This window comes from Phaenicophaeus curvirostris, chromosome 1, assembly GCF_032191515.1.
Source record: "Phaenicophaeus curvirostris isolate KB17595 chromosome 1, BPBGC_Pcur_1.0, whole genome shotgun sequence".
NCBI classification, from domain to species: domain Eukaryota; kingdom Metazoa; phylum Chordata; class Aves; order Cuculiformes; family Cuculidae; genus Phaenicophaeus; species Phaenicophaeus curvirostris.
In genome coordinates, this window is record NC_091392.1 from 68,152,413 (window position 1) to 68,174,369 (window position 21,957).

The following is a 21,957-nucleotide window of genomic DNA, read 5'->3' on the forward strand; positions in this document are numbered from 1 at the left end:
ACACTACCTGGTCCAGTACAGCACCCTGACAATATGACACAGAAGCATGAAACATTTACACTAGTGTTGTGCACTCACAAGTCAAGATTTATTTCTCTGCATTTCAGTGATCATGCTCTTTTCAGCTGATTCTTCATGGAACTTTATATGCACAGGAGGGACATTCACATAAGATATCAGTGGGTGTCAGTATATAAATGTTGCTCACTAGATCAGTTTCTCAAAGACAGGAACACTTAAACCCAATTTCACTCAAAATCACAGCCCAGACCATAACCCCTATGGTGCTAGGGATGAAGTAGCCAAAACTGTAAAGATTTACCTAGTGAGTTCAGAATATTTGCATTTTGCAATTGTCTGGTACATTTAATTCCCAGTTCATTTGGAAAACCTTGTATGTATATCCAATATTTGGGTCCTACATCTAAGAAAGGGAAAAAACCTATTGTAGTTGCGAAAGGACAGACAGGCCACTGTAGGTTAGAACAAAACAAAACCCACCACTCTTCTGCTATGAAGGCCACCACCATCTTCTACCCAATCCTAGAACCACACGTCTGTTCAGAGGAACAAAGTTTCATGCATCCTTGATCTTAGTCTTTGCCACAATAGTCTGGGATCCACCATAGTTCTTCCTTATCAGTGATTTCAACTTATTGCAGCCTAACCCCTGTTTCCCCAGACAGATCCCCAGCAATTACTGGGTACAGCAGTCAGGCAGCTGAAGAACAGGCAGCTTAAGGATAGGGTGAGGGTATCTTCCTAGGTCTTAAACAGTTGTAAGAGTTAAGAAGGAGGCAGAAGAGTAAACAGAAGACATGAACATTAGAAAAGAGCCTGTTTGTTTTTAATACACCAGAGAAATAGCCGAAGGACAAAACGGCCATGTGAAAAATATGAAGTTAGCTTGCAGAGCTGACCTTGGCAGCAGCAGCAGACACGTGAGAGACGATATCTGTTTTGCATCCAGCTTCTGTGAGAATAAAAACAAAACAATGTTAGAAAAAAGCTGTCCTTTTCATTTGCAAGGATTTGAGGCAGACTCTTCTTGAAATAAACGTGTGAACATACATCCTTATCATTATCAGGTTTCACACATTTTTACAACAGGATTAATTATCCTAGACCATGGTGAGTGTACACCAAATAAATCTCAAATCCAGTCCAGAGATAACTTAGATCATATTATTTAAATTGGTTTGTTCAAAGTCTAAAAAGTTCCTGGAAAAATAAGGGTATTTTTAGGAATATTAGAAATTCATTTGGACACATTTTGAAACAAGGAAAAATGGTTCAAAGTAACAAAAATAGCTTATACTGGTAAAGTAGGACTGTGTTCTCTTGACTATACAAAAATCATACTGATTTGCAATAAACGTAGTTTAAAACACTTCTAAAAAACTTAAACCAGTCCTATTTTGTTCTCATATAATACATTTTCTTCTCATATAATATCTTACAGTGCCTTACAAATATAATTTAACTACATTCAGAACTTAGTGAAAGAGACAGCAATTATCTGTCCCATTCCATAGTACGAAATAGAACAACAGACATCACACATCCCTATATATTTATTCCCACAATAAAAATAAATGAAAAGACCATACGCGATATCTGGTGTGGTATCTATATTTCAGGTAGGAACTGTGACAATTTTTTTGATTAAATTCTACCATTAATTCACAATATCCCTTGCCAAAACCTAGTATGAATATCATTACATATGGCCACAGTTTCCTGGTTGTTCCTCTTTCAACAGAGGACAGTCATTCATGAGATACAATAAGAACTTAATCCAATGCAACAGAAGCCGGTGGTTCCCAAACACAGTGCGTGACCTATTTGGAACAAGTGGAAGCATTTGATACCAAATTCCAGAGAGATAGTGTTGAAAGAGAAGCTTGTCCACAAGACAGGTATTTTTAATTGCAGAATAAGAAGCTCTAGGTTCGAAGTGACCTTGCGGCACTCTGTGGCATACGTGGCATGCTTCACCAGAACATCTTAAAGCAGCCAGTCCGAGCACACTGTGCCCTGGGTTTAGGTCAGGACTGCAAAACAACAGCACAGGAGGTAAGACATTTGTAGGCACGTTGGTATTGCCTTGGTAGTTCTTTTCAAATATTATTTATTTTACTATATCAGTTTAGTATGGGATGCTCCAAGAAATCAATGTAGAATCATAAAATCATTAAGGTTGGAAAAGACAGACTCTAAGATCATAAAGTCCAGCCATCAGCCCAACAAATTAATTTAATTTAACCACAAAACTGGAAGAGAATGGACAGAGTCTGCCTGAAGTTAGGGAAATGTGTCAAAGGGATAGAGATTTCTCTTTCTGTAATGCACTGAATCACTGAGGAACCACAAGCTATTGAGCTAATCAAACTGTCCAGCATTATCCAGAATTTGCACATTGGATAAGCCTCCAGACCATTTGAAAGTTCTACCACTTTATTAATAACTATTCATTATGAGCTTCAAAACCAGGCTCCTCTTCTGATAAACACACAATACGCATTCTTGCTTGTATTACCTTCCTTTGCAAAGTGTTCTGCTATAAGAGCAAAGGTGACAAAATCTGTCCCATTGTAACAATCGGTTTATAGTTGAATAGAGGAAAACCTAATCTCATTTTACAGATGCTATATGAGGCAGAGAGAGTATGTGGTTTGACAAATTGCACAGGAAACACAATGAAAAAGTGAGAATAAAGTGCAGTTCTACTGACATCCAGTTGAATCTATGTGACTCTCAACAACTGATTACAGGGTTTGTGTTGGTAGCAGGTAACAAAAGCTGCTGCCCACTAATAAATTATGAGAAGTGGTATGTTTCTTTCTCATCATAAATTCAAAATGGATAATGCATTTGTTATTGTTAATGTTATTTGTCCAATCATGGCTCCCAGAGAATAAAAATCCCATGACACTGAGATCATGGGAAAGATTGAAAATAACTCCCTTAACAAGTGAATCACAAAAGTGGAATCTTTGAAATAACTTTCAGGGTAGACTGGTTTACATTTAAAATACAAAAATTTATCAGAAAAAAAATGATAGCTGGAATAGAATCTTCAGCAAAATTGCCAACTGTAAACATCAAAACTATGCAGTAGCTTTGAAATATTAAATGAAGATAGTGTTCATTTCCCTTTAACTTTGAACCCTTAAGGTGCACTTGGGTTCATATTTGATTTTTTCTCTGTGAGACCTAATAACTTTATAAAAGTGAAGTTTGAACTTCTTCAGAATCTGAAGTATCAAGTGAAAACATTATATACTGGAAGTTTGAAAATGAAGCTTCAACAGTCAGTAGTGCTATTTCACTCTTGCTAGACGAATAGGAGGGTGGATACGAAAGAAGGTAGCACCGGGGGAAAAAACCAACAGCCTTTGCTTTTACTGTTAAACTATCATACAAATATCAACAGGTAGAGTTCTCTTGCTGGCCTACTACAAGGCAGAAAAATAAAAGCAAAATAAATGAATCAAGAGTTGTGAGTTTGGCTGTCAATTGGTTTTGCTCAATACAACCTTTTTTTTTCCTCCTATACACTAAAGAAACAGAGCAAACTGTAGGCTGCCATATAGAGCAGGTGATCGTCAAGTTGGTACCTGATTCCTAGCATTACATCAGCACCTGAAATACAGCTGATTGCTTAAAAAGGAATGATAAATCTAGTTTTCTGCAAGATTCCCTTCACACAGTGATAGGCATGCTATTGCAAATATAAATCTTGCATAAAATCATTGCTTGAGCAATGTCAGGATGAATCAACAGCTTTAGGGGATTATCTCCACCAGGATACACAGAAACACCACTCTCCCTATTTCTAAAGGGAGCTGAATATGTTACAAAAATCTTTCTCTGTTAGGAAAGATTTGCTTTATAATTTGAATCAACACAGTTATAGTGGAAAAAAAGTCTTTCTCAAGAAAGATCTGAAGATGTACACAAAATTACTCAATCCTGGGGACTAACAGCATCTCTTTCTAAATGGCAGACTCCAAAGCTGCAGTCCCGGAAGTCATAAGGATCCCAAAATGAGCAGCATTTTTTTTTTTTTTGTATTAGTACTTTTCAGTTATTGTAGGTTTGTTCATTTTAGATTTTAAATAAATCTCAGTAATCTTAGTTCCACATATTTGATAAAAAAAAATAATTGATTTTGTACTATAAAGCTGAGGGCAAAAATCTACTGTGAAGACAAGTAACTTTGGAAAGGATATGAGGAGTGGTTTTATGGTTCAGAACTGCTGAATGTGTGGCCTCCTTGAGGAGATTACTCAATAGCAAAGACCCTCTGCCAAAACTATCTGTCTTCAGCCTTAGTGTACTTTGTTGTGGGTTCTCTGAGCTGCTTTTCTGAGAAGGATGCAGCTCTGTAGCTGTAGTGCAGATACTGATGCCTGGCCAATACAAATAGATTAAAATTTAGTGATGGCTTTGAAGATTAGGATCTGACCCTCAAATTGTCAGCCACAGTAGACCTGAAGCTAACAAAGATCAGTGCAGAGGAATGATACAGAACAGCTGAGGCCCTTAACCCCTCTGAAAATTAGGCAGCTGCATTCTTCAGCAGAAGCCCCAGTGCTGTCTTTACTTTTGGACAACCTCTGTAACTGATGGGCTACTGTAGTACGGATCTCTTCTGACAGGACACAGGAAAATGGAATCAAGTTTAAGGATGAGTTTTTGCTATGCTGTGTATTAGCTGATGAATAGGCTGATGTTTCTGATCACATTAATACCTGGACAGAAGGAAGAAAATACACTTTAACTAGGTAGGTCAGCTCTGGGAGGGAGCTACTGTTAATCTTGCGTCACACACCATTAACCTGAATGACTGGTTCCTCATTCAAGCATAAGTAGGGGGGAATTTTTGATGCTGAATTCTTTTGTGGAAAATTAGATATATGAACAACTATACCTGATGTATGGTTGATATCACTCCATTTTCCCAAGTGGAATATATCTACTGAAGCAGGATTTCTGTGCAGGATAGCTTGGCAGAAAAGGACTTGTTGCTCCTTACTGATAGCACAATGTATTTGACAGGGAATGACTGACTCCAGTGCAGTACTGAGTGGCCAAATCATACATTTTTCCTGTTCCACTTTGTGATCAGGCCTAATCAACACGGGTTCATGAAAGGCAGGTCTTGCCAAGCTAACCTGATTGCCTTCTATGACAAAGTGACTCAGCTGATGGATGAGGGAAAGGCTGTGGATGTATCTTCTTGGACTTCAGTAAAGCCTTTGACACAGTTTCTCATAGAATTCTGCTTAGGAAACTGTCAGCCTCTGGCCTGGACAGGCGCACACTCTCCTGGGTGGAAAACTGGTTGGATGGCCGGGCCCAGAGAGTGGTGGGAAATGGTGTGAAATCCAGCTGGAGGCCAGTGACAAGTGGGGTTCCCCAGGGCTCAGTGCTGGCTCCAGCCCTGCTCAATGTCTTTATCAATGACTTGGATGAAGGCATCGAGTGCACCCTTAGCAAGTCTGCAGATGACACTAATCCGGGTGGAACTGTGGATCTGCTGGAGGGTAGGGAGGCTCTGCAAAGGGATCTGAACAGGCTGGACCGCTGGGCAGAGTCCAATGGCATGAGGTTTAACAAGGCCAAATGCCGCGTCCTGCACTTGGGGCACAACAACCCTATGCAGTGCTACAGACTAGGAGAAGTCTGACTAGAAAGCTGCCTGGAGGAGAGGGACCTGGGGGTGTTGGTTGACAGCCGACTTAACATGAGCCAGCAGTGTGCCCAGGTGGCCAAGAAGGCCAATGGCATCTTGGCTTGTATCAGAAATGGTGCGACCAGCAGGTCCAGGGAGGTTATTCTCCCTCTGTACTCGGCACTGGTGAGACTGCACCTTATTCGAGGTGCATACTCGAATACTGTGTTCAGTTCTGGGCCCCTCACCACAACAAGGATGTTAAGGCTCTGGAACGAGTCCAGGGAAGAACAATGAAGCTGGTGAAGGGGCTGGAGAACAGGCCTTATGAGGAGCGGCTGAGAGAGCTGGGGTTGTTTAGCCTCAGAAGAGGAGGCTGAGGGGAGACCTCATTGCTTTCTACAATTACCTGAAAGGAGGTTGCAGAGAGGTGGGAGCTGGTCTCTTCTCCCAAGTGACAGGGGACAGGACAAGAGGGAATGGCCTCAAGTTCCGCCAGGGGAGGTTCAGGCTTGACATCAGGAAAAAAATTTTCACAGAAAGGGTCATTGGGCACTGGAACAGGCTGCCCAGGGAGGCGGTTGAGTCACCTTCCCTGGAGGTGTTTAAAGAATGGGTGGATGAGGTGCTGAGGAGCATGGTTTAGTATTTGATGGGAATGGTTGGACTCGATGATCCTGTGGGTCTTTTCCAACCTTGTGATACTGTGATATAAAAAGGTTGTCTGCACTGATAGTCAGACATGTCATCAAAATACCATCAAAGGACCAAATATTCACACACGGTTTCTGCCCAGTGCCATGAGATAGTCTTGCCCTTTCTTTGCATCATTGCTAGTCTTTCTGTATCTTGCCAATATCCAGTTAATCCAGCAGCAGGAACAATTATACTGCCTTACTATTTCTTGACAATGATATTTGTCTAAAAAGACGAGGATGAAATAGTACAATAAACAGGAGGCTTCCAGTATCTATTGTTATCCTGATTATCCTATTGCCTTCACAAAATTCATTGTTGTCTTATTTCTCTGAAAGACGCACATAATTTCCATTAATAAATGTATTCTTCTTCAGCACTCATAAGACACACCAGGCTAGTTTTGCAGGTAGTGATGTTTTGCAGACCAAATGTGAGAGAATCATATATGTGTAAAACTAACTCAGCATTGTGGGAATCCCCTGCCTCCTGGGAGTGCCACTCCTATTTGGGTGATATTGCCTGTAAAATAGGATAGTCATTGCAGATATCGCTGCTGCAGTTGGATTTACCACAGGATAAAAAGCTAAGAGATCTGCTTAAACGAGAAGTGGCACAAGGTGACCTAGCTTTGCAAGAGATGTTATTTGAAATGGAGATACCCTGCATCTTCCATTTCTTCTAAGAAAAGAAGGAAAGCTGGACACAAACTGAAAATGTACTCCATGGTGGAATAAATCCACTATAACTTCTTACCATAGAACCATGGAACCATAGAACAGTTTAGGATGGAAGGGACCTTTAAAGATCATGTAGTCCAACCCCCTGCCATGGTCAGGGGCATCTTCAACTAGATCAAGTTGCTCAGAGCCCCATCCAACCTGACATTGAATGCTTCAAGGGATGAGGTATCTAGCACCGCTCCAGGTGACCAGAAACTAGACTCATATCTAGTCTGAATCTATCCTCTTTTAGTTTAAAATCATTACCCCTTGTTCTATCACTACAAGCCCTACTAAAAAGTCTGTCCCCAATTCCTCAGTTGCTTTAATGCTCAACTATTCTACTATTCAACTATTTAACTATTGACCTGGATACCACACATCTTCTCCCTAGTGTGCCCGTGTGCTGCTTTGTAATTATTTCTGTATGTATGCATTTACCACAAGAGTTTCTCAGGCTTCTGGAAGTAAAGATCCTCTTGTTTCTGAAAAAAAAAAAAAAAAAAAAAAGTGGTGTGTAGAGGGGATGGTGTATATTACACTGAGAAAAAAAACCCAAACCCTAACCAAAGCCAAACTTGAGGCATATTTAGACAGGCAATTGTCTTCCATCTTTAAGCAAAATCATAAACCAGTAATAAACCAGTAGGGTTTTTTCTGCTTTAAATGTACCATCTTTTATTCAGTTAACTAAGTTGTACATATTATTTAAGTATACCTAATAAAGATTGTAGAAAAAGAATTAAATGACTAATCTACTTTCACTGAAAGCGTTTTACAAATGCCCACTAGCTTGATTGGAAACAAGTCTTGACGCATTTCATTTCAGTTATCACTAGAAATAGAAAGGCTTGATTTTTGGTAACTGGTTCCACAACTATATCCAAGCTTATAGGAAAATACTCATATTTCTTTTACAAGATATTTAGAAATATGGAATATCATATACTTTCCAAATCATTGTGATTTATTTTAATTCAGGGGCCAGAAAACATTTAACAGCCAGGACCAGCTACTTTTTGGGAAGCAGCTAATGCATGTGGAATTTCTGTAGAGGGGATAAAGTGGAGAAACTGCCTTCAGTCCTGAACTGGGTATAATTAACACATTTGTGATTAAATGACAAACATTGCTGTCTCCATTCAGAGAAGGTCTGAAAGCAGCAAAAACAGTGAATGCAAGACTCCACAATCCCTACTGTGCCCCAGCAAGGCCTTTGGTTCTGCTCCTTTGCCTTTATGTCTTAACTTTCAGCTAAGACTGCCACCAAAGCACCTATCTAAAATTACTTTTCTTAATCAGCAGACATCTTAGGAATGTGGACGAAAAACCTCACTGACTCACTAAATAAATGCCACCCAATCATTGAATAGTAATGCTGTGTAATCACTACTAACTGCCTGTTCTTCTTGGTCCTCCTAGACCATGGTGCATCTTAGGATGGCAATAAAGAAAGAATTTAACATGCCCATTTACTACTTGAAGTTGATGGAAGATGCTTCTGGCAGGTGTTTGGAGGATGCTTTAGAAGCCCTAGCTTACAGATGCTTTTGTTCATTTCCAATAGTCTAGTGCAAGATATACGATGCTATGCAAAGCACAAAACAAGGACAGAAGAAAGGACTTGATACAAGACAAAATATACAGTATAAATTTCCTGGTTAACTGTTTGGGAGTGTGTCTATGTTGATGGTTTAGGTAAAGTTGTTTTATAAGAGAGTAAGCGGGTAATAAACATACTACTGGTGAAGACATTGAATGACCTCAATGAATGAAGTTTTCCGTATGATAATGCAGAAATGATGAAGAAAAGTAGGTAAATTTGTTTTAAACAGTGTTTTGAAACTACTCTGTACATGAATGTATCAGAGGAACATCACTGATGTCACTGACGACATACCATTATAATGCACGATTTTTAGCAGAGAAGCTGACATCATCCCTCAAACCAAGTGAATTTTACTGATTCCTTCTGCTGAGTACCGAAACAGTTGGATACATAGTGGTGGTGCAAATCAGTCCACATCTGACTTAGGTCAAAGTGTATGGCAAAACCAGGAAAAAAACAGCACTCACTCCTCTTAACTACAGAGTTGTTATTCTCACAGAGTACTAAATAAGGAGTCTGCAAACTTTTCTTCATCAGTTTTCAACTGTTCTTCAGCTGCTGATGGCAGTATCAGCTCTCATTTCATTTTGCATTTCTGTATCACAAATACATGACTTCCACACCAGAACTGCAGCAAAGGATGGCCTGAAAATCACTTTCCCCATCTTGTCCCATAACAGTTAGGAAAATCTGCTGTTTGATCACAGAAAAATTTCCACTGCTGATTGATTCCTAGGTCTGTTTAGCTGATTATAATTCTTCAACCTACCCTTATGTGATTCACACCCATACATCTGCTCTAGCTTCAGCATATAATTGTTATTCCATACAGACAGCCCAGTATTATTCAAAAAAGGGTGCGCTTGTGCATTTCCCTTTTTTAGCTTCCCTTAAAAAACTAAATTGGTCACAACACATTACATTTTATGCACACGTTTGTGTGTGAGAATAAATCCTGATTTTACTATCCTCTCAAAGGCAGCAGCTGATAACTAAGACAGAATAAATAAAAGAAGTATGTTAAATGGAGTACTGTACATTTGCATTACAGACAGGGCACTCCAGCCTTCCCTAAAATACTGTAGCTAGTTAAGAAAATAAGATGATTTCCTTTATTTTCCAACATCCTTTTCCATATTATAAACCAAATATTTGCTCTCCTGCAGATCAGTTGCTACAGCACGAAAAATCTAGGCCATGACTCTGGGACACTGCAAGTATTTGACTCCCATGTTATCATTTTTTCCTGGGAGAACCAGAAAAAGATGCTTGTGGAATGAACAAGTTGGTACTGCTTGGATTATCTTCATAAAAGAAGCTGAAATCAATTTAAAAACATTTGTGCCCTGCCAGAGTCAGCTGATTTTGTTCTCAGGAGTTTGTGTGAACAGTGGTTTCATGGGGTTTTTTTGGCTCACACGTGTTAGGACTTCGGAAGAGTTCAGTGAACCCAGATCTCAAAGTAAAATATTTTACCTACATTTTCTAGTGAAGATGGTATTTAAAAGCTAAATTTAGTTTTCTGGAAAAGATTGTAAAAATAATTTTAGACTCGTTTAACCTGTTTTGTGAAAACAATCCATTTATAGGCTTGAATGTCTTCAGTTGGCAGTTTGGCTTTTGGTTTAAGGCATTATATGATTAGGGACCTAGTTTTAAAAAAAATTGTCACTTACAAGCTGCTGCTTATCTGGATGCGGAATTAAAGCTATTTTCAGCTATTGAGATAAAAGCATGGCACTGGTTTGTTTTGCCTAGAAGTATAAAGATTCTCAGCAAAGGAATTAATATAGGTTTTATTCCTTAAACCATTGTGCTTCTGATCACTGTTCTCCGTGGTACTTGCAGTCAGATCAAGAGTGTATGAAAGTGGTATGTTTGTTTTTATCTACCCATTCACATTAAAGCTCTGAACAAACATCCAGTAACTATGTTTCCCCTAAACTGGCATCCCTCCAATTATTTCAGTTCTGAGTTTTGCAAATGGAATCAAACCAGCAGCTGGCACTCCTGAGATCAAAAGACTCATGTGCAGTGAATTGAAAGCTTGGACAGAAAGCCACAAAAGCAGCTTTCATCTGGAATCTTCTGCACTGTCATCAGGTTCTGTGGTGGAAAGCAGGGGAATGGAATACATAAATTTAGTTAGCAAAACTCCTGTAAAGCAGTAAGGATAATAATGCCCAGCAAACTAGGTGTGGTTTTAATGGAGGAGCTGCTAAGAGGCAGAAGAGACAGGTCAGAGAAAAAGCGAAGAGAGATATCAAAGCCACAGAGCAAAATCCTGAAGGCCTTCAGGAGTGTAGGGCCTCTCCAGTGATGCTGTCAACAAGAGGGCTGATACTTTTGATTTTTTTTTTTTAAGATGACAAGCTAACTAACAGGAGGTTTTGGTCTTTCAAGTTGGCACAGATTTGACTAATAATCCACAGATGGAAATCTCTAGCTTTTGCCAGCTGTAGTCACAGCCCATTCCCAGGTGCTGGACAGATTTTTAATGGATCTTTTTTTTTTGGCTGATATTCTACAATGTAACATGATAAGTTAAATTACTCATATAATTCCTGTAGGGTACCAGTTATTAGTTTCCAAATTCTTCTCCCATTTCTTACTTCACATATGGTTACTTGTTTAGTGCCTTGAATAAATGAGATACTAGATGCATATTATTGTTTCTACTACTGTACTCACATTAAATATTTTTAGTGTTGTTTTATTATTCATGTAAATAGACTAGCTGAAGTTCCCAGATATGCTAGTGTGATATGGGGCTTTGTCTGTAATCTGTTTGCAGCTGTCAACATTTAGGTTGTCACAATATCCAAGAGATTTGCAGGAGCTGTACAGCGTTACTAGTTCTGTAAAATGACTGGTTTTGTGTGTCAGAAAAATTGTTTCCCAAAAGCCTGCACTTCATAATATTCCCACACTAGTCCTCCCTTCTGTAGCAAACCAAGACAGCAAACCAAGAGCGCCCCAACCATCTCAGGGAATGTCTCTGAGATGTCTGAATACACCACTCCCTTTAGATTTACCGCCCCCACAAAGATGGGGCAACCCAAGCTGTAAAACACAAGGACAAAAGCTGAGGTAAAGGATTACTCATAAAAACTGGGGGGGGGAAACAACTGACAAGAATGACTGGAGAATGCTATTCTAGCTGACACATTAATGCTGTCTCTGTTGACTCCAATGCTCTTACAACAAGTTCTTATGATACAATCCAGCATTCAGAGCCAAGTACTCAGTTTCCACAGAAATAGAGTACTTTCCAGATAAGGCCTAAGAATAACTGCTTAATGATTTTTCCTTACATGGTCCAATACTTCTGCCTTTAGAGTTAGCCTTTGTTGTTAAACTTCAAAGGCTCTTGATGGGTGTGAAGGGATGGAGCTGTCTTGAGAACTTGTGATTTCTTCCTGGTTCCTGCTCAGCCAGCTGATAAACCTGTAACTGTATCAACAAAGACGATAGTTTCATCTAGAATCAAACAGTATGGGTGTCTAAAGACTATTTCTTTCTCCATTTTTATCCAATCTGACAGGCAGCCACTTCTAGCCTAAATCTAAACAGCTCTTTCATACAAAGTTATATATTCCACATTAAATGTTATATAAAATTTGGGTCACATTGACATTCACATGCAAATAAGATTCTTGGGCTTAGTGTCCTGTAGTGTCCATTACTAGTACGGACAGTTTGGACATGACTGTGAGATTAACTAAAGCCTCCCTCCAGCTTGTCAAGCTGTTCCTGTACCACCATCAATGAACGAAAAGAACGAAATAATCAGACTTTTTGGAAGTCTAGTATGTATTTTGCGTGGCACGATTACTTGATATGCAGCACCAAATATGCAAGTCTCACATAAACCCAATTGGCAAATACCTTCATTGCACTAATGAATTCCCAAATATTTATATAAGCCTCATGAGCAAAGTTCTACTCCAGAAAAATGACGGTATTTCCTACCTTTTTTACTTACTACACTGTTGCATACTTCCAGTTCCTTGGAGTTACATAGTTGTTATGCATCTTGGGACAATAATCTTTGTTCCATGAAATCTCAGTAAAACGGAAACCTTTGAAAATCTCCCTGTCATGTCTCATACTTGCAAAAGCACAGTCATTTTCTTCTGCCATCAGTGCTATTAATTTCTTTCAAAATTTGATCCTGGAAAAAACCCAAAAGCCCACAACTGTGGTTATTCCAAGCATAATACCGTGAGCCAAATTAATCCATGATCTAATACTGATGACATTGGTGGATTCAGTCCAGAAATAAATGTAGCTTAAAGTTGCTTTCAAATGGAAAATATTCTCAAATCTCAGAACAGTAATATTTGTTTAAAAGTTGGAGAGGTTATGATCTGAGGGCAGAGGTAACCATATGAATGGTCTATGCAAAGAAATTGTATCTAGTAATTTTTCTAAGTAACACGTATGTGTTGCATGTGATAAGTCTCTCATCTTTTTCTTTCCATCATCTGCTCTACGACATAGTACTTTCCCTTTAAAAAGTTTTACCTTTTTCAAATCTAATTTATTGCAGAAATAGTAGCAGAACAACATTGCTGTGTTCTAGTTCTCTGCAATGAACAAGTTGCTCTGATAAACCAGCAAATGTCATGCTGCCTGGTGAAGAATGGCTTACTGTCAAGTTACAAACTAAGCTTTATTTATCACAGATTAGAGCATTTTACATCCTGGCCCTGTACCACTAATATTAATAGTATAACAGCTGGACTTGGAAGTGACTGCTAAAATCCAGAATCTTGAAGAAAATCAACAGGCTTGTTCAACACGTGATTAGAAAAGACTTATCAATAAGCTTGACTGATGTTACCAGTTTAGCTTTATTTTTTCAAACTGTTGAATTCAGCAAAGCTTTTATCTCCAAAAACAATGAAAAAAAATTACAGTACATGCCAACATAAATTTAATTCTGTATCTGCTGCCGTGCAGAGATCTTGATGGCTGCCGTGGATTTTATAAATACATTTCACTGTGCTCTCTGCATTTGGTTTAGCTCTTTTCATTGCTGGAAGTACTCAATCCAGAAGCATTATTGCAATGTAAAGACGTCACTTAAAGAGTATCACTGATCTCCCTGCCATATCTTATCGTGTGACTAAAGGAATCAGATGTATGAATCTGCCGAGCGATCCAATTTGATACTCAGTTATAGCGATCTTGCATCAGTCAGCATTGTGTCTCTGATATATAGATTCAATACCGCATAGGAAGACTATGTTAGATGACATCCTGCCTGTGAAGGTGAAGGACTTGTAAAATTTAGCAGTGGAGCAGGATGTGCTTCTGAGGAATCAGGTCAATGCCTGAATATAAAGTGTATATATAGGTGACTCCTGTCAGTCCTTTAGGACATAATACTTTGCCTAAACAAGATAAGAATTCTGGAAGTTGTTCTGACTCATTTTCAAAAGTTGAGGGCAAATATGTGTAGTGAAGGCATAAGAAATCATCATTGAAAGGAAATGGGAAAGCAAATAAAAACACATAGGCTGAAAGGGAACTCGAGAATTAATGTCATCTAACCTTCTACTCAAAGGAGGGACAATGTAGATCAGCTTGTTCAGGGACTTGTACAGTCAAGTTCTGAGTATCTCCCAGACGGGAGATTCCACCAACTCTCTGGGCACCTCTTCTAGCATTTGATCACTGTTGTGGTGATTTTTTTTTTCTTACATTTACTTGGAATTTCCTATATTCCAGCTTGTTCCCATTGCTTCTCATCATTCCACTGTACACCTCTCGGAACACTCTGCCTCTGCCTTCTTTACATCTTTTTATAGGTAGTTACACATAACAATATGGTTCCTACCTTTAGTTTATCTTCTTATGCCTGAATGAACGCAGTACCCAAAATGCAGGACTTCACACTTGCCTTTGCTAAAGTTCATGAGCCCATTTCTTCAGACTTCAGCAGCCTTACTCTCCCCTTTGTGATCCTTCATGTGGAATCATTTGCAAATTTGCTGAAAGTGCACTCTATCCCATCATCCAGATTACTAACAAAGACTTTACATGTTACCCATCATAACAATGATTACTGAGGGATGCTGCCGGTAACCAGTTGCCAGCTCGACTTGTACCACCAATCACAATCCTTTGAGCCCAGTACTCCAGCTGATTTTCCAATCACCTATGCTCTTACTCAGTTCTTGTCACTTTGGCTTTAAAGATACTATAAAAAAATGTATCAAAAGCCTTGCTAAATTCAAGGTACACCCATGCTCCCCCCTCATCTGCACAGCCAGCCATCTCATGGTTGATCGGGCATAATTTACTGTTGGTCTGGAAATGGTTTTACAAACCTCCCAGGAATAAAGATGAGGCCAACTAGCCTGTAGTTCCCTGGATCCTTCTCTTGTCCTTCTTGAAGATGGGTATGTTTACCTTTTTCCAGATATGAAGAACCACTCCTGATCCCCATGACTTCTAAAGGTGACAGAGTAGTCACACAACAGCACTGACTTGTTCTTGGAAGGGCACTCTTGGAAGGGTTCTCTCTGGTTTCATGGACTTGTGTGTGTCCAGTCAGCTTAAGAACTCCTAGGACAGCAGAACTAAGGCTGTCTGCCATGCCTGATTTTCAAAGGCTGATGTTTGAATTGCTTCAGCCTTTTAAAACAGCATAAATATCATGCACAGCGAAGAACATCTTCCAAGTAAAAACATCAAAGCAGCCTACATTTATGAATTAATATAGCTAAAGCTCATTCCTGAAAATTCGTATTACTGTTTCTTACAGTACAGTACGCTCAGAGAGTTATTACAGTTGTGATGATACTTAAAGAATAAGAATTTTTATAAGCTGTTTCCTGGAAAGCAAGAGAACTGCCAGGCAATTTTAATTCTCCTTGGGCAAAACTTTTACAATCAGATTAATTTTTATTATGAATTGAAATTCTTTATGCAGAGGTAAATATTTATCTAGATAACCTGAATTATCAAGTGGTTACAATATGAGGCATGCAAAGAGGTAGGTAAAGAATATTATGTTACCCCTACGTCTCCTCCTTTACAGTGCAGTCATGCTTTGAATGGTCTACAGCAAAGCTGCTGAATGAGAAAGAAAATACAGAAATGGTTTCTTTCAGCCAGAACTTAGCACCCCTAATACTCATAACATAGCCATTCCACTTTTTCTTGGTTACAAGAACTCTAAACATGGGAATAGTCTTGTGTACCTCTCTTTCTCTATTTCCTCTTCCTATCTCCCCCATTAACACTGCAAGAACACCTAACCCACCGAGCCTTGTGTGAGCTGCTATAACATTGCTTGTTGACATATGTTCCTTCTATAAATGCATATCATACGCATTGGCTTACTGCAACATTCTATACTGTTAAATAGATTGACTAAGCACAGCCTTAGTACAGGATTTTGGAAGACGTGCACATTATATTTTCCTTTCTAGGAGAGTTCCCTATATTGACCCTGTCTGGACTTCCCTAACTAAGTCTTTACATCTTTGAGCCTTCTTCTCCAGAGTGACGGGGACAGGACAAGGGGGAATGGCCTCACGCTGCACCAGGGGAGGTTCAGACTGGATATCAGAAAATTTTTTTTACAGAAAGGGTCATAGGGCACTGCAACAAGCTGTCCAGGGGGATTGGTGAGTCACCATCTCTGGAGGTATTTAAAAGACGGGCAGACAAGGTGCTCAGGGACATGCTTTAGGGGCAGATAGGAACGGTTGGACTCAATGATGCAAGAGGTCTTTTCCAACCTGGTGATTCTATGATTCTATGAAACCCTGAATATGTATATATTTGATTTACATTCCTTTATTTTCTGAGGGTTAACTTTAGCTGCAGTATATTATGAGGATATTTGGGTAGCAACTGGGGAAACACTTCCTCTTCTTGGATTGCTTTTAACAATTTCTTCAACTGTTGCCCCTTTGGTTTGGCAGTGGCTCAGCTTTCCAATGAAAACATTGGCTGCATTAATTTGTATTTTCTTTTTCTTATAATTCTATCTGCACAGCAGAACCAACTATAATTCTATCTGCACAGCAGAATCAACTTTTTCCTTCCAAAAGACAGAATGGAACCTTAAGACTGAGGAACAGAGAAGTTGTTATAGCAAAGATAAAACCATTTTTAATATTTCTAATCAGTTTAATCACTTTATGGTCAGTGCATGCTCTGAATGTGCCTGAGCCCTGCCCTCCAGACAGATGGAAAGGCTTCTGATGGTCACTCTTGAATGCAGACAACATTAGGGACAATATTCCTCTCACAAGAGTAAATAATTTTGAGATCCTGACACCAAAATGGTAATTAAAGAAGTGATCTTACATCTGACCACACCTGAAGAGATAGGAACAAAATGTACAAATCCCCCTATCAATCAGACACACAATTGGACTCCGAGGTAAGTGTCCTATTTTCTCCTCACTCTCTCCACACCCAGCTTCCATGTGTTGTATTTCTCCTGCTAAACCACGTAACTTCTCTTCCTTTTCTGCTGTCTTAGACTCCTCTTTACACTCCTCCCTATTCCTCTACAAGCCATTTCCTTGTCTAATCTTCTTGGCCTCTACTCACACACACAAACTATACTACAGTGCACATCCAAAAGAAGAGTGCCTGTCCAACATCCACATTCACTAGATCCATATTACAAGAAGCTGCATGAAACTAGAAAAAATACGGTCACCTGCTGTGAAAGGCTGATCTAGAAAGGCCTCCTTGACTTTAAGCACAGTCTTCTATTATTTGTGAAGCATGATTACATTTGCCTTTTATCTTTCATAAGATAAAGGCTGGCACTCAGTTGTAATTATTCCCTCAGTGAAACCACAGCAACATGCTCTGCAATTGCTCTTACATATCTGCACATAGCATCTGTAACACATCATCTTTCAGCAAACAGCTATTTTGGTTTTTTTTTCTTAAATTAGTTGTACAAGTTATAGGGGATGTTTCTCCAAAGAAAAGGCTTAGAGGTAGAAAGGATCAATGTAACTACACAATACACTAAAATAACTCCTATCCAAGGTCTGCTAACAAAGGGGCTGCCCTGCTGCTGTCTCTTGTGGCAGTCAGAAATTTCCATTTACTTATTTAGCCAATTCATTTTATAGAATTAAGCATCTAGTAACTTCTTGAGTGCTATGTCCACAAAGCTGCCAGGTACAAGCTGAAATAACTATTAGTAAGTCACCTCACAACAGCTCCTCTCAGCTACATGATAGTGTACTGATAAATATGTAAGCAGCTCCACTCAGTGGCAAAAGAATATATTTCCAAGTATAAGACTAACAACATGAGAAGAGTCTTTGGAAATGTAAATACATGTACTAAACACCCTCTACTTAATTCAATCTTGTCATGATTTATTTTAATTGAAGCACTGGAATCATGACCTTTCACTAGGATAGCTTTATTCATCGTCAGCAACATTTCTGAGAAAATTCAATTACTGGATGTGGAAAGACACTGCTTAATCAAGCAGACACTCTGAATTATAAATGTTAAGTAAAAGAGAGTCTTGCCCAGATGCTTTATAATGTATGATTAGCACACTTCTTATTCTGTGCAGTAACAGGGTGAATTACTCTGTATGATTACAAGGTCCTGATTACTTCCTGACAAGTTGAGGTTGACGAATATTTAACACTACAAGTCAGTTATTTGGACAATAAATAGACAAACATGAAATTCTGAATAAAAATGTTAATAATCACATTTCTTTTCTTTGTTACATTACTGGAATCCATAATCACCCTGGCTAAAACAATAAAACTCAATATTAACTCAGTACTTTTACTTTAAGCTTGCTAGGCTTTCATTTGTGAGCAACTACTTTTTCCACCTTTCTTTCTTCCTCCTGAACCTCCTCTAGACCTTCTTGAAAAACTGAGGGCTGTTTCACAGTTCCTAGCTTCTGTAACATCCTCTGTATTAAAAGTAGTAGGGAACAGAATTATTGTATTTCTAAATCAAACATTCTCAGACTGTGGGGAATAAACATAAGTAAATGGAGATGCTACCAGGGAGCTAAAAGGAGGGCAATGGCAGGGAAAATAACAGAGTAGCAGCTAGGGCCAAAGGCTGTCAGGTTCCACCAGAGGAAAACAACAGTTCTGAACAGCATGAGGAAGCATGCCTGATAGAAATGACCACGTTAGGATGTTTCTCTTCAGCAATAGCTCTCTGACAATGCTAGTTCAGCCCAGCATCTCCTTTTGCTCCTGCTCTGTGTGTACTTGGCCCCTTCCTTTCTCATCCTTGCTCTTGCTTCTGTTTGAAATACACTTTTCATTTTAGTGGCTCCAAGGCAAAGTGCTTCTCCCTCCCTAACCACAAATGTCCTTTATGGTAGTATTTCCCCTTCCCATACTCAGATTAAGAAATGCTGCATTAGGTATTTCTAGTTGGATTTGGGCTCCCTCAGTCCACAGGTTTCTACTCAGTACAACTATTTTCCTCAGGATGAAACCCAGCAGTTATGATGCCTAATGTCTACCTAGGTCCCAACAGCAAATACCAAAGGATCTGGCTTTAGTGACACCCAACACGTTCCTTGCAGACTATTAATGTTCCTGTAGCATGTGAAAAACTTAACTTGTAATACTACCAACAGTTATGCTGGGCCTACTGGGATTTTTAATATAGTCTAGATTTTATAAGATTCACATCTCCGTGATTTTTTCCTTTTCTGATTTTCAGCTACCTACTGGCTAGTTGGAAATATTTTTGCCTTTGTCTGCCTGTCATAGATTTTGTGTCTTCCTAAGTGGACACCACATTGTTGGTTTGTGCACAATCATACTACAATCTAACAGAAGACTAAATCAATCAAAACAATGAAATCATTAAAAATAAAATTCCCTAAACACAATCTTCCCTATCTTTCCATTCTGCAATACTGAATATTAAGTAGGTAACTTAAATGTAATGCTCAGTTTTCATCTTTACTGACCTCTTAGGGGTTTTTTTCCTGAAAAAGTTTATAACATCAGTTACCAGAACAGGGTTTTAAAATGTAAACCCAAGTAGCATTGCTAACTATGAGACATAATTCTGTATTTATATTTGGCTTTGAAAAAAAAGTAAATAGAAAAGTGATACATTTTTTGTTTAGTTTTGTTTAAAATATAAAGTTAGGCAAGAGATCTCTAGGAGAAAAAGGAAACATCAACACAAGGTTTAGAACACTAAGACTAATATACCAGAACATTTTGAAAACACTGCTACCATGTAAAGTATAATAAAATTGCCCTTGACTTCTGCACTCTTAAGCTTTAACCACTCCATTAAAAACATTCTCAAAACATTCCTAAGAACAGAATAAAATACATAGAATTCTTCAGTCACAGTTTTATCAAGGGAAACACACATTCTGAGAATTCTATATAGGTATGACTTCAACTGTTACTTTAAAAGCTTTCAGAGATTACAACCTGTAGTCCGAGACATGCTAGATTCAGCTACAGGCTTGTGTTAAAGCACAGAGAGAGGCTGCTACTACTGTTAAAAAAAAAAAAATCCAGAAAATCTTAAAAGATACTGGGAGAAGGTCTATGTGGTAGTCTGTGGCTGCAGGTGGAAAAACAGCGTCAGCTATAGTGGCAATACATATGAAAATTGGTCACAAAATAACAAAATCATTAGGAGTTACTTTTGAGAACTCTTGAGATGATACACTAAATACAAGGTCAGAAACTGAAATACAGTACCTATCCTTTAAAGAGAAGCTATGGAAGATGGAAGTTACCGTAAACTTCAACTATCTGTTGATGATTTAAATGCTTTTTCTAGTTCCAAGACTTGAAAGAGCAAAAGAAGATAAGTCAATCATTCTGATTTTTTAGCCTGTTGAAAGAAGAGAAACAACAGTTCCATAATATTTAAGTAAGGCTGCTGACATGTCTCTGTGGGAAACCTCAGCTGGTCTGAGGAGCCAGGGTGTGTGAACTTAAACATTGCCCTTGAATAGATGCCTGTGTATCCTTGGAGAAGCTGGAAGGCGCCAAGAGCCGAGTAAACAAGATTAGGAAGCTGCCAGGTTGCAGGTGGAATCACCCAATTATGAAGTTACAACTGAGAAGGAGTCATCCAATTATGAACTGTCAGTCTTTAGCTAAACCAATCATGCATGGACATGCAGCTCAAGAAGGGATATAAAGTCTTGTAAAATCAATAAAGATGTCCTTTTCCCCACAACTTCTATGTGTCGTGGATTGCCCCGACCACGACATGTCTCCAAGTGCCATCTTTGACGATTCTGAGGGTAAGTTTAGGCATGACCCTTAGGTTTGCTCCCTTGTCTTTTATGCAAACCCAGGTGGGTGCCATTACATATCCCAAGACCTATACATCCCCTTCCTCCTGTCTTCCCACCGTTTTCCCCAGCTGGAAAAGTGTATCAGATCCTGCCGTGAGACACGAGGGCACCCAGCCCTATGGACAAAACCATGCATCCTTTGGGCAGGATCAGTTTGCTGCTGGCTTGGGAGCCTGATGAGAGCAGGTGAGCACCCGCAGGATACAAAGGGTGAACTGGGCAGGAGAGGGTCAATGGGACACTGGGCGGGCATTTTGATTTATGCAAAACTCAAACTATCAGAAAACAAATACGAAGATGGGTGATACAATATGTGGAATATTTCATAGTGCAATATTTTGATTGAAGATAAAGTAAAGGTTTGTCCAAGCAGTTGTGGTTCTTTGAAAGTTAGATAGAATGCCCATTCATACCATGTTTTCTTTCTCTGATAGCATGTTTTCCTTAGAAAGTGTTTTTCAGACACTGTCCTTTCTTTGAAAATGATAACATATTGTGTGGGGAATGATTCGTCCTAAACAGATGTCTCTTGTTCTGTAATCACCTCTATTTGGAATCCTTAGTAATCTGAAAGCCAAGGTCAAACAGAGAGCTGGAACCAGCCCCAAATTACCAAGAGTTCTGTCTGCTGACAAGTTTCATAACATAAAAATTAGACCTTGGAAAGTAACAGAATATGCGTAAGATATCTGGGAAAATTTATACATATAGAATCATAGAGTCATAGAATAGCTTGGGTTGGAAGGGACCTCAAAGATCATCCAGTTCCAACCCCCCTGACAAGGGCACGGGCACATCCCACTAAATCCTGCTGCCCAAGGCCCCATCAAACCTGGCCTTGAACACCTTCTGTAACGGGGCAGCCACAGCTTCCCTGGGCAACCTGTGCCAGTGCTTCACCACTTTCATCATGAAGAAATTCCTC

At 39.1% G+C, this 21,957-nt stretch overlaps 1 protein-coding gene across 1 annotated transcript in view; it reads left to right on the top strand.

Moving 5' to 3' along the window:
- Window positions 1–21,957, top strand: part of MGST1 (microsomal glutathione S-transferase 1) — a 274,023-nt gene that overhangs the window by 44,365 nt on the left and 207,701 nt on the right. The gene's annotated exons all lie outside the window — the stretch shown is intronic.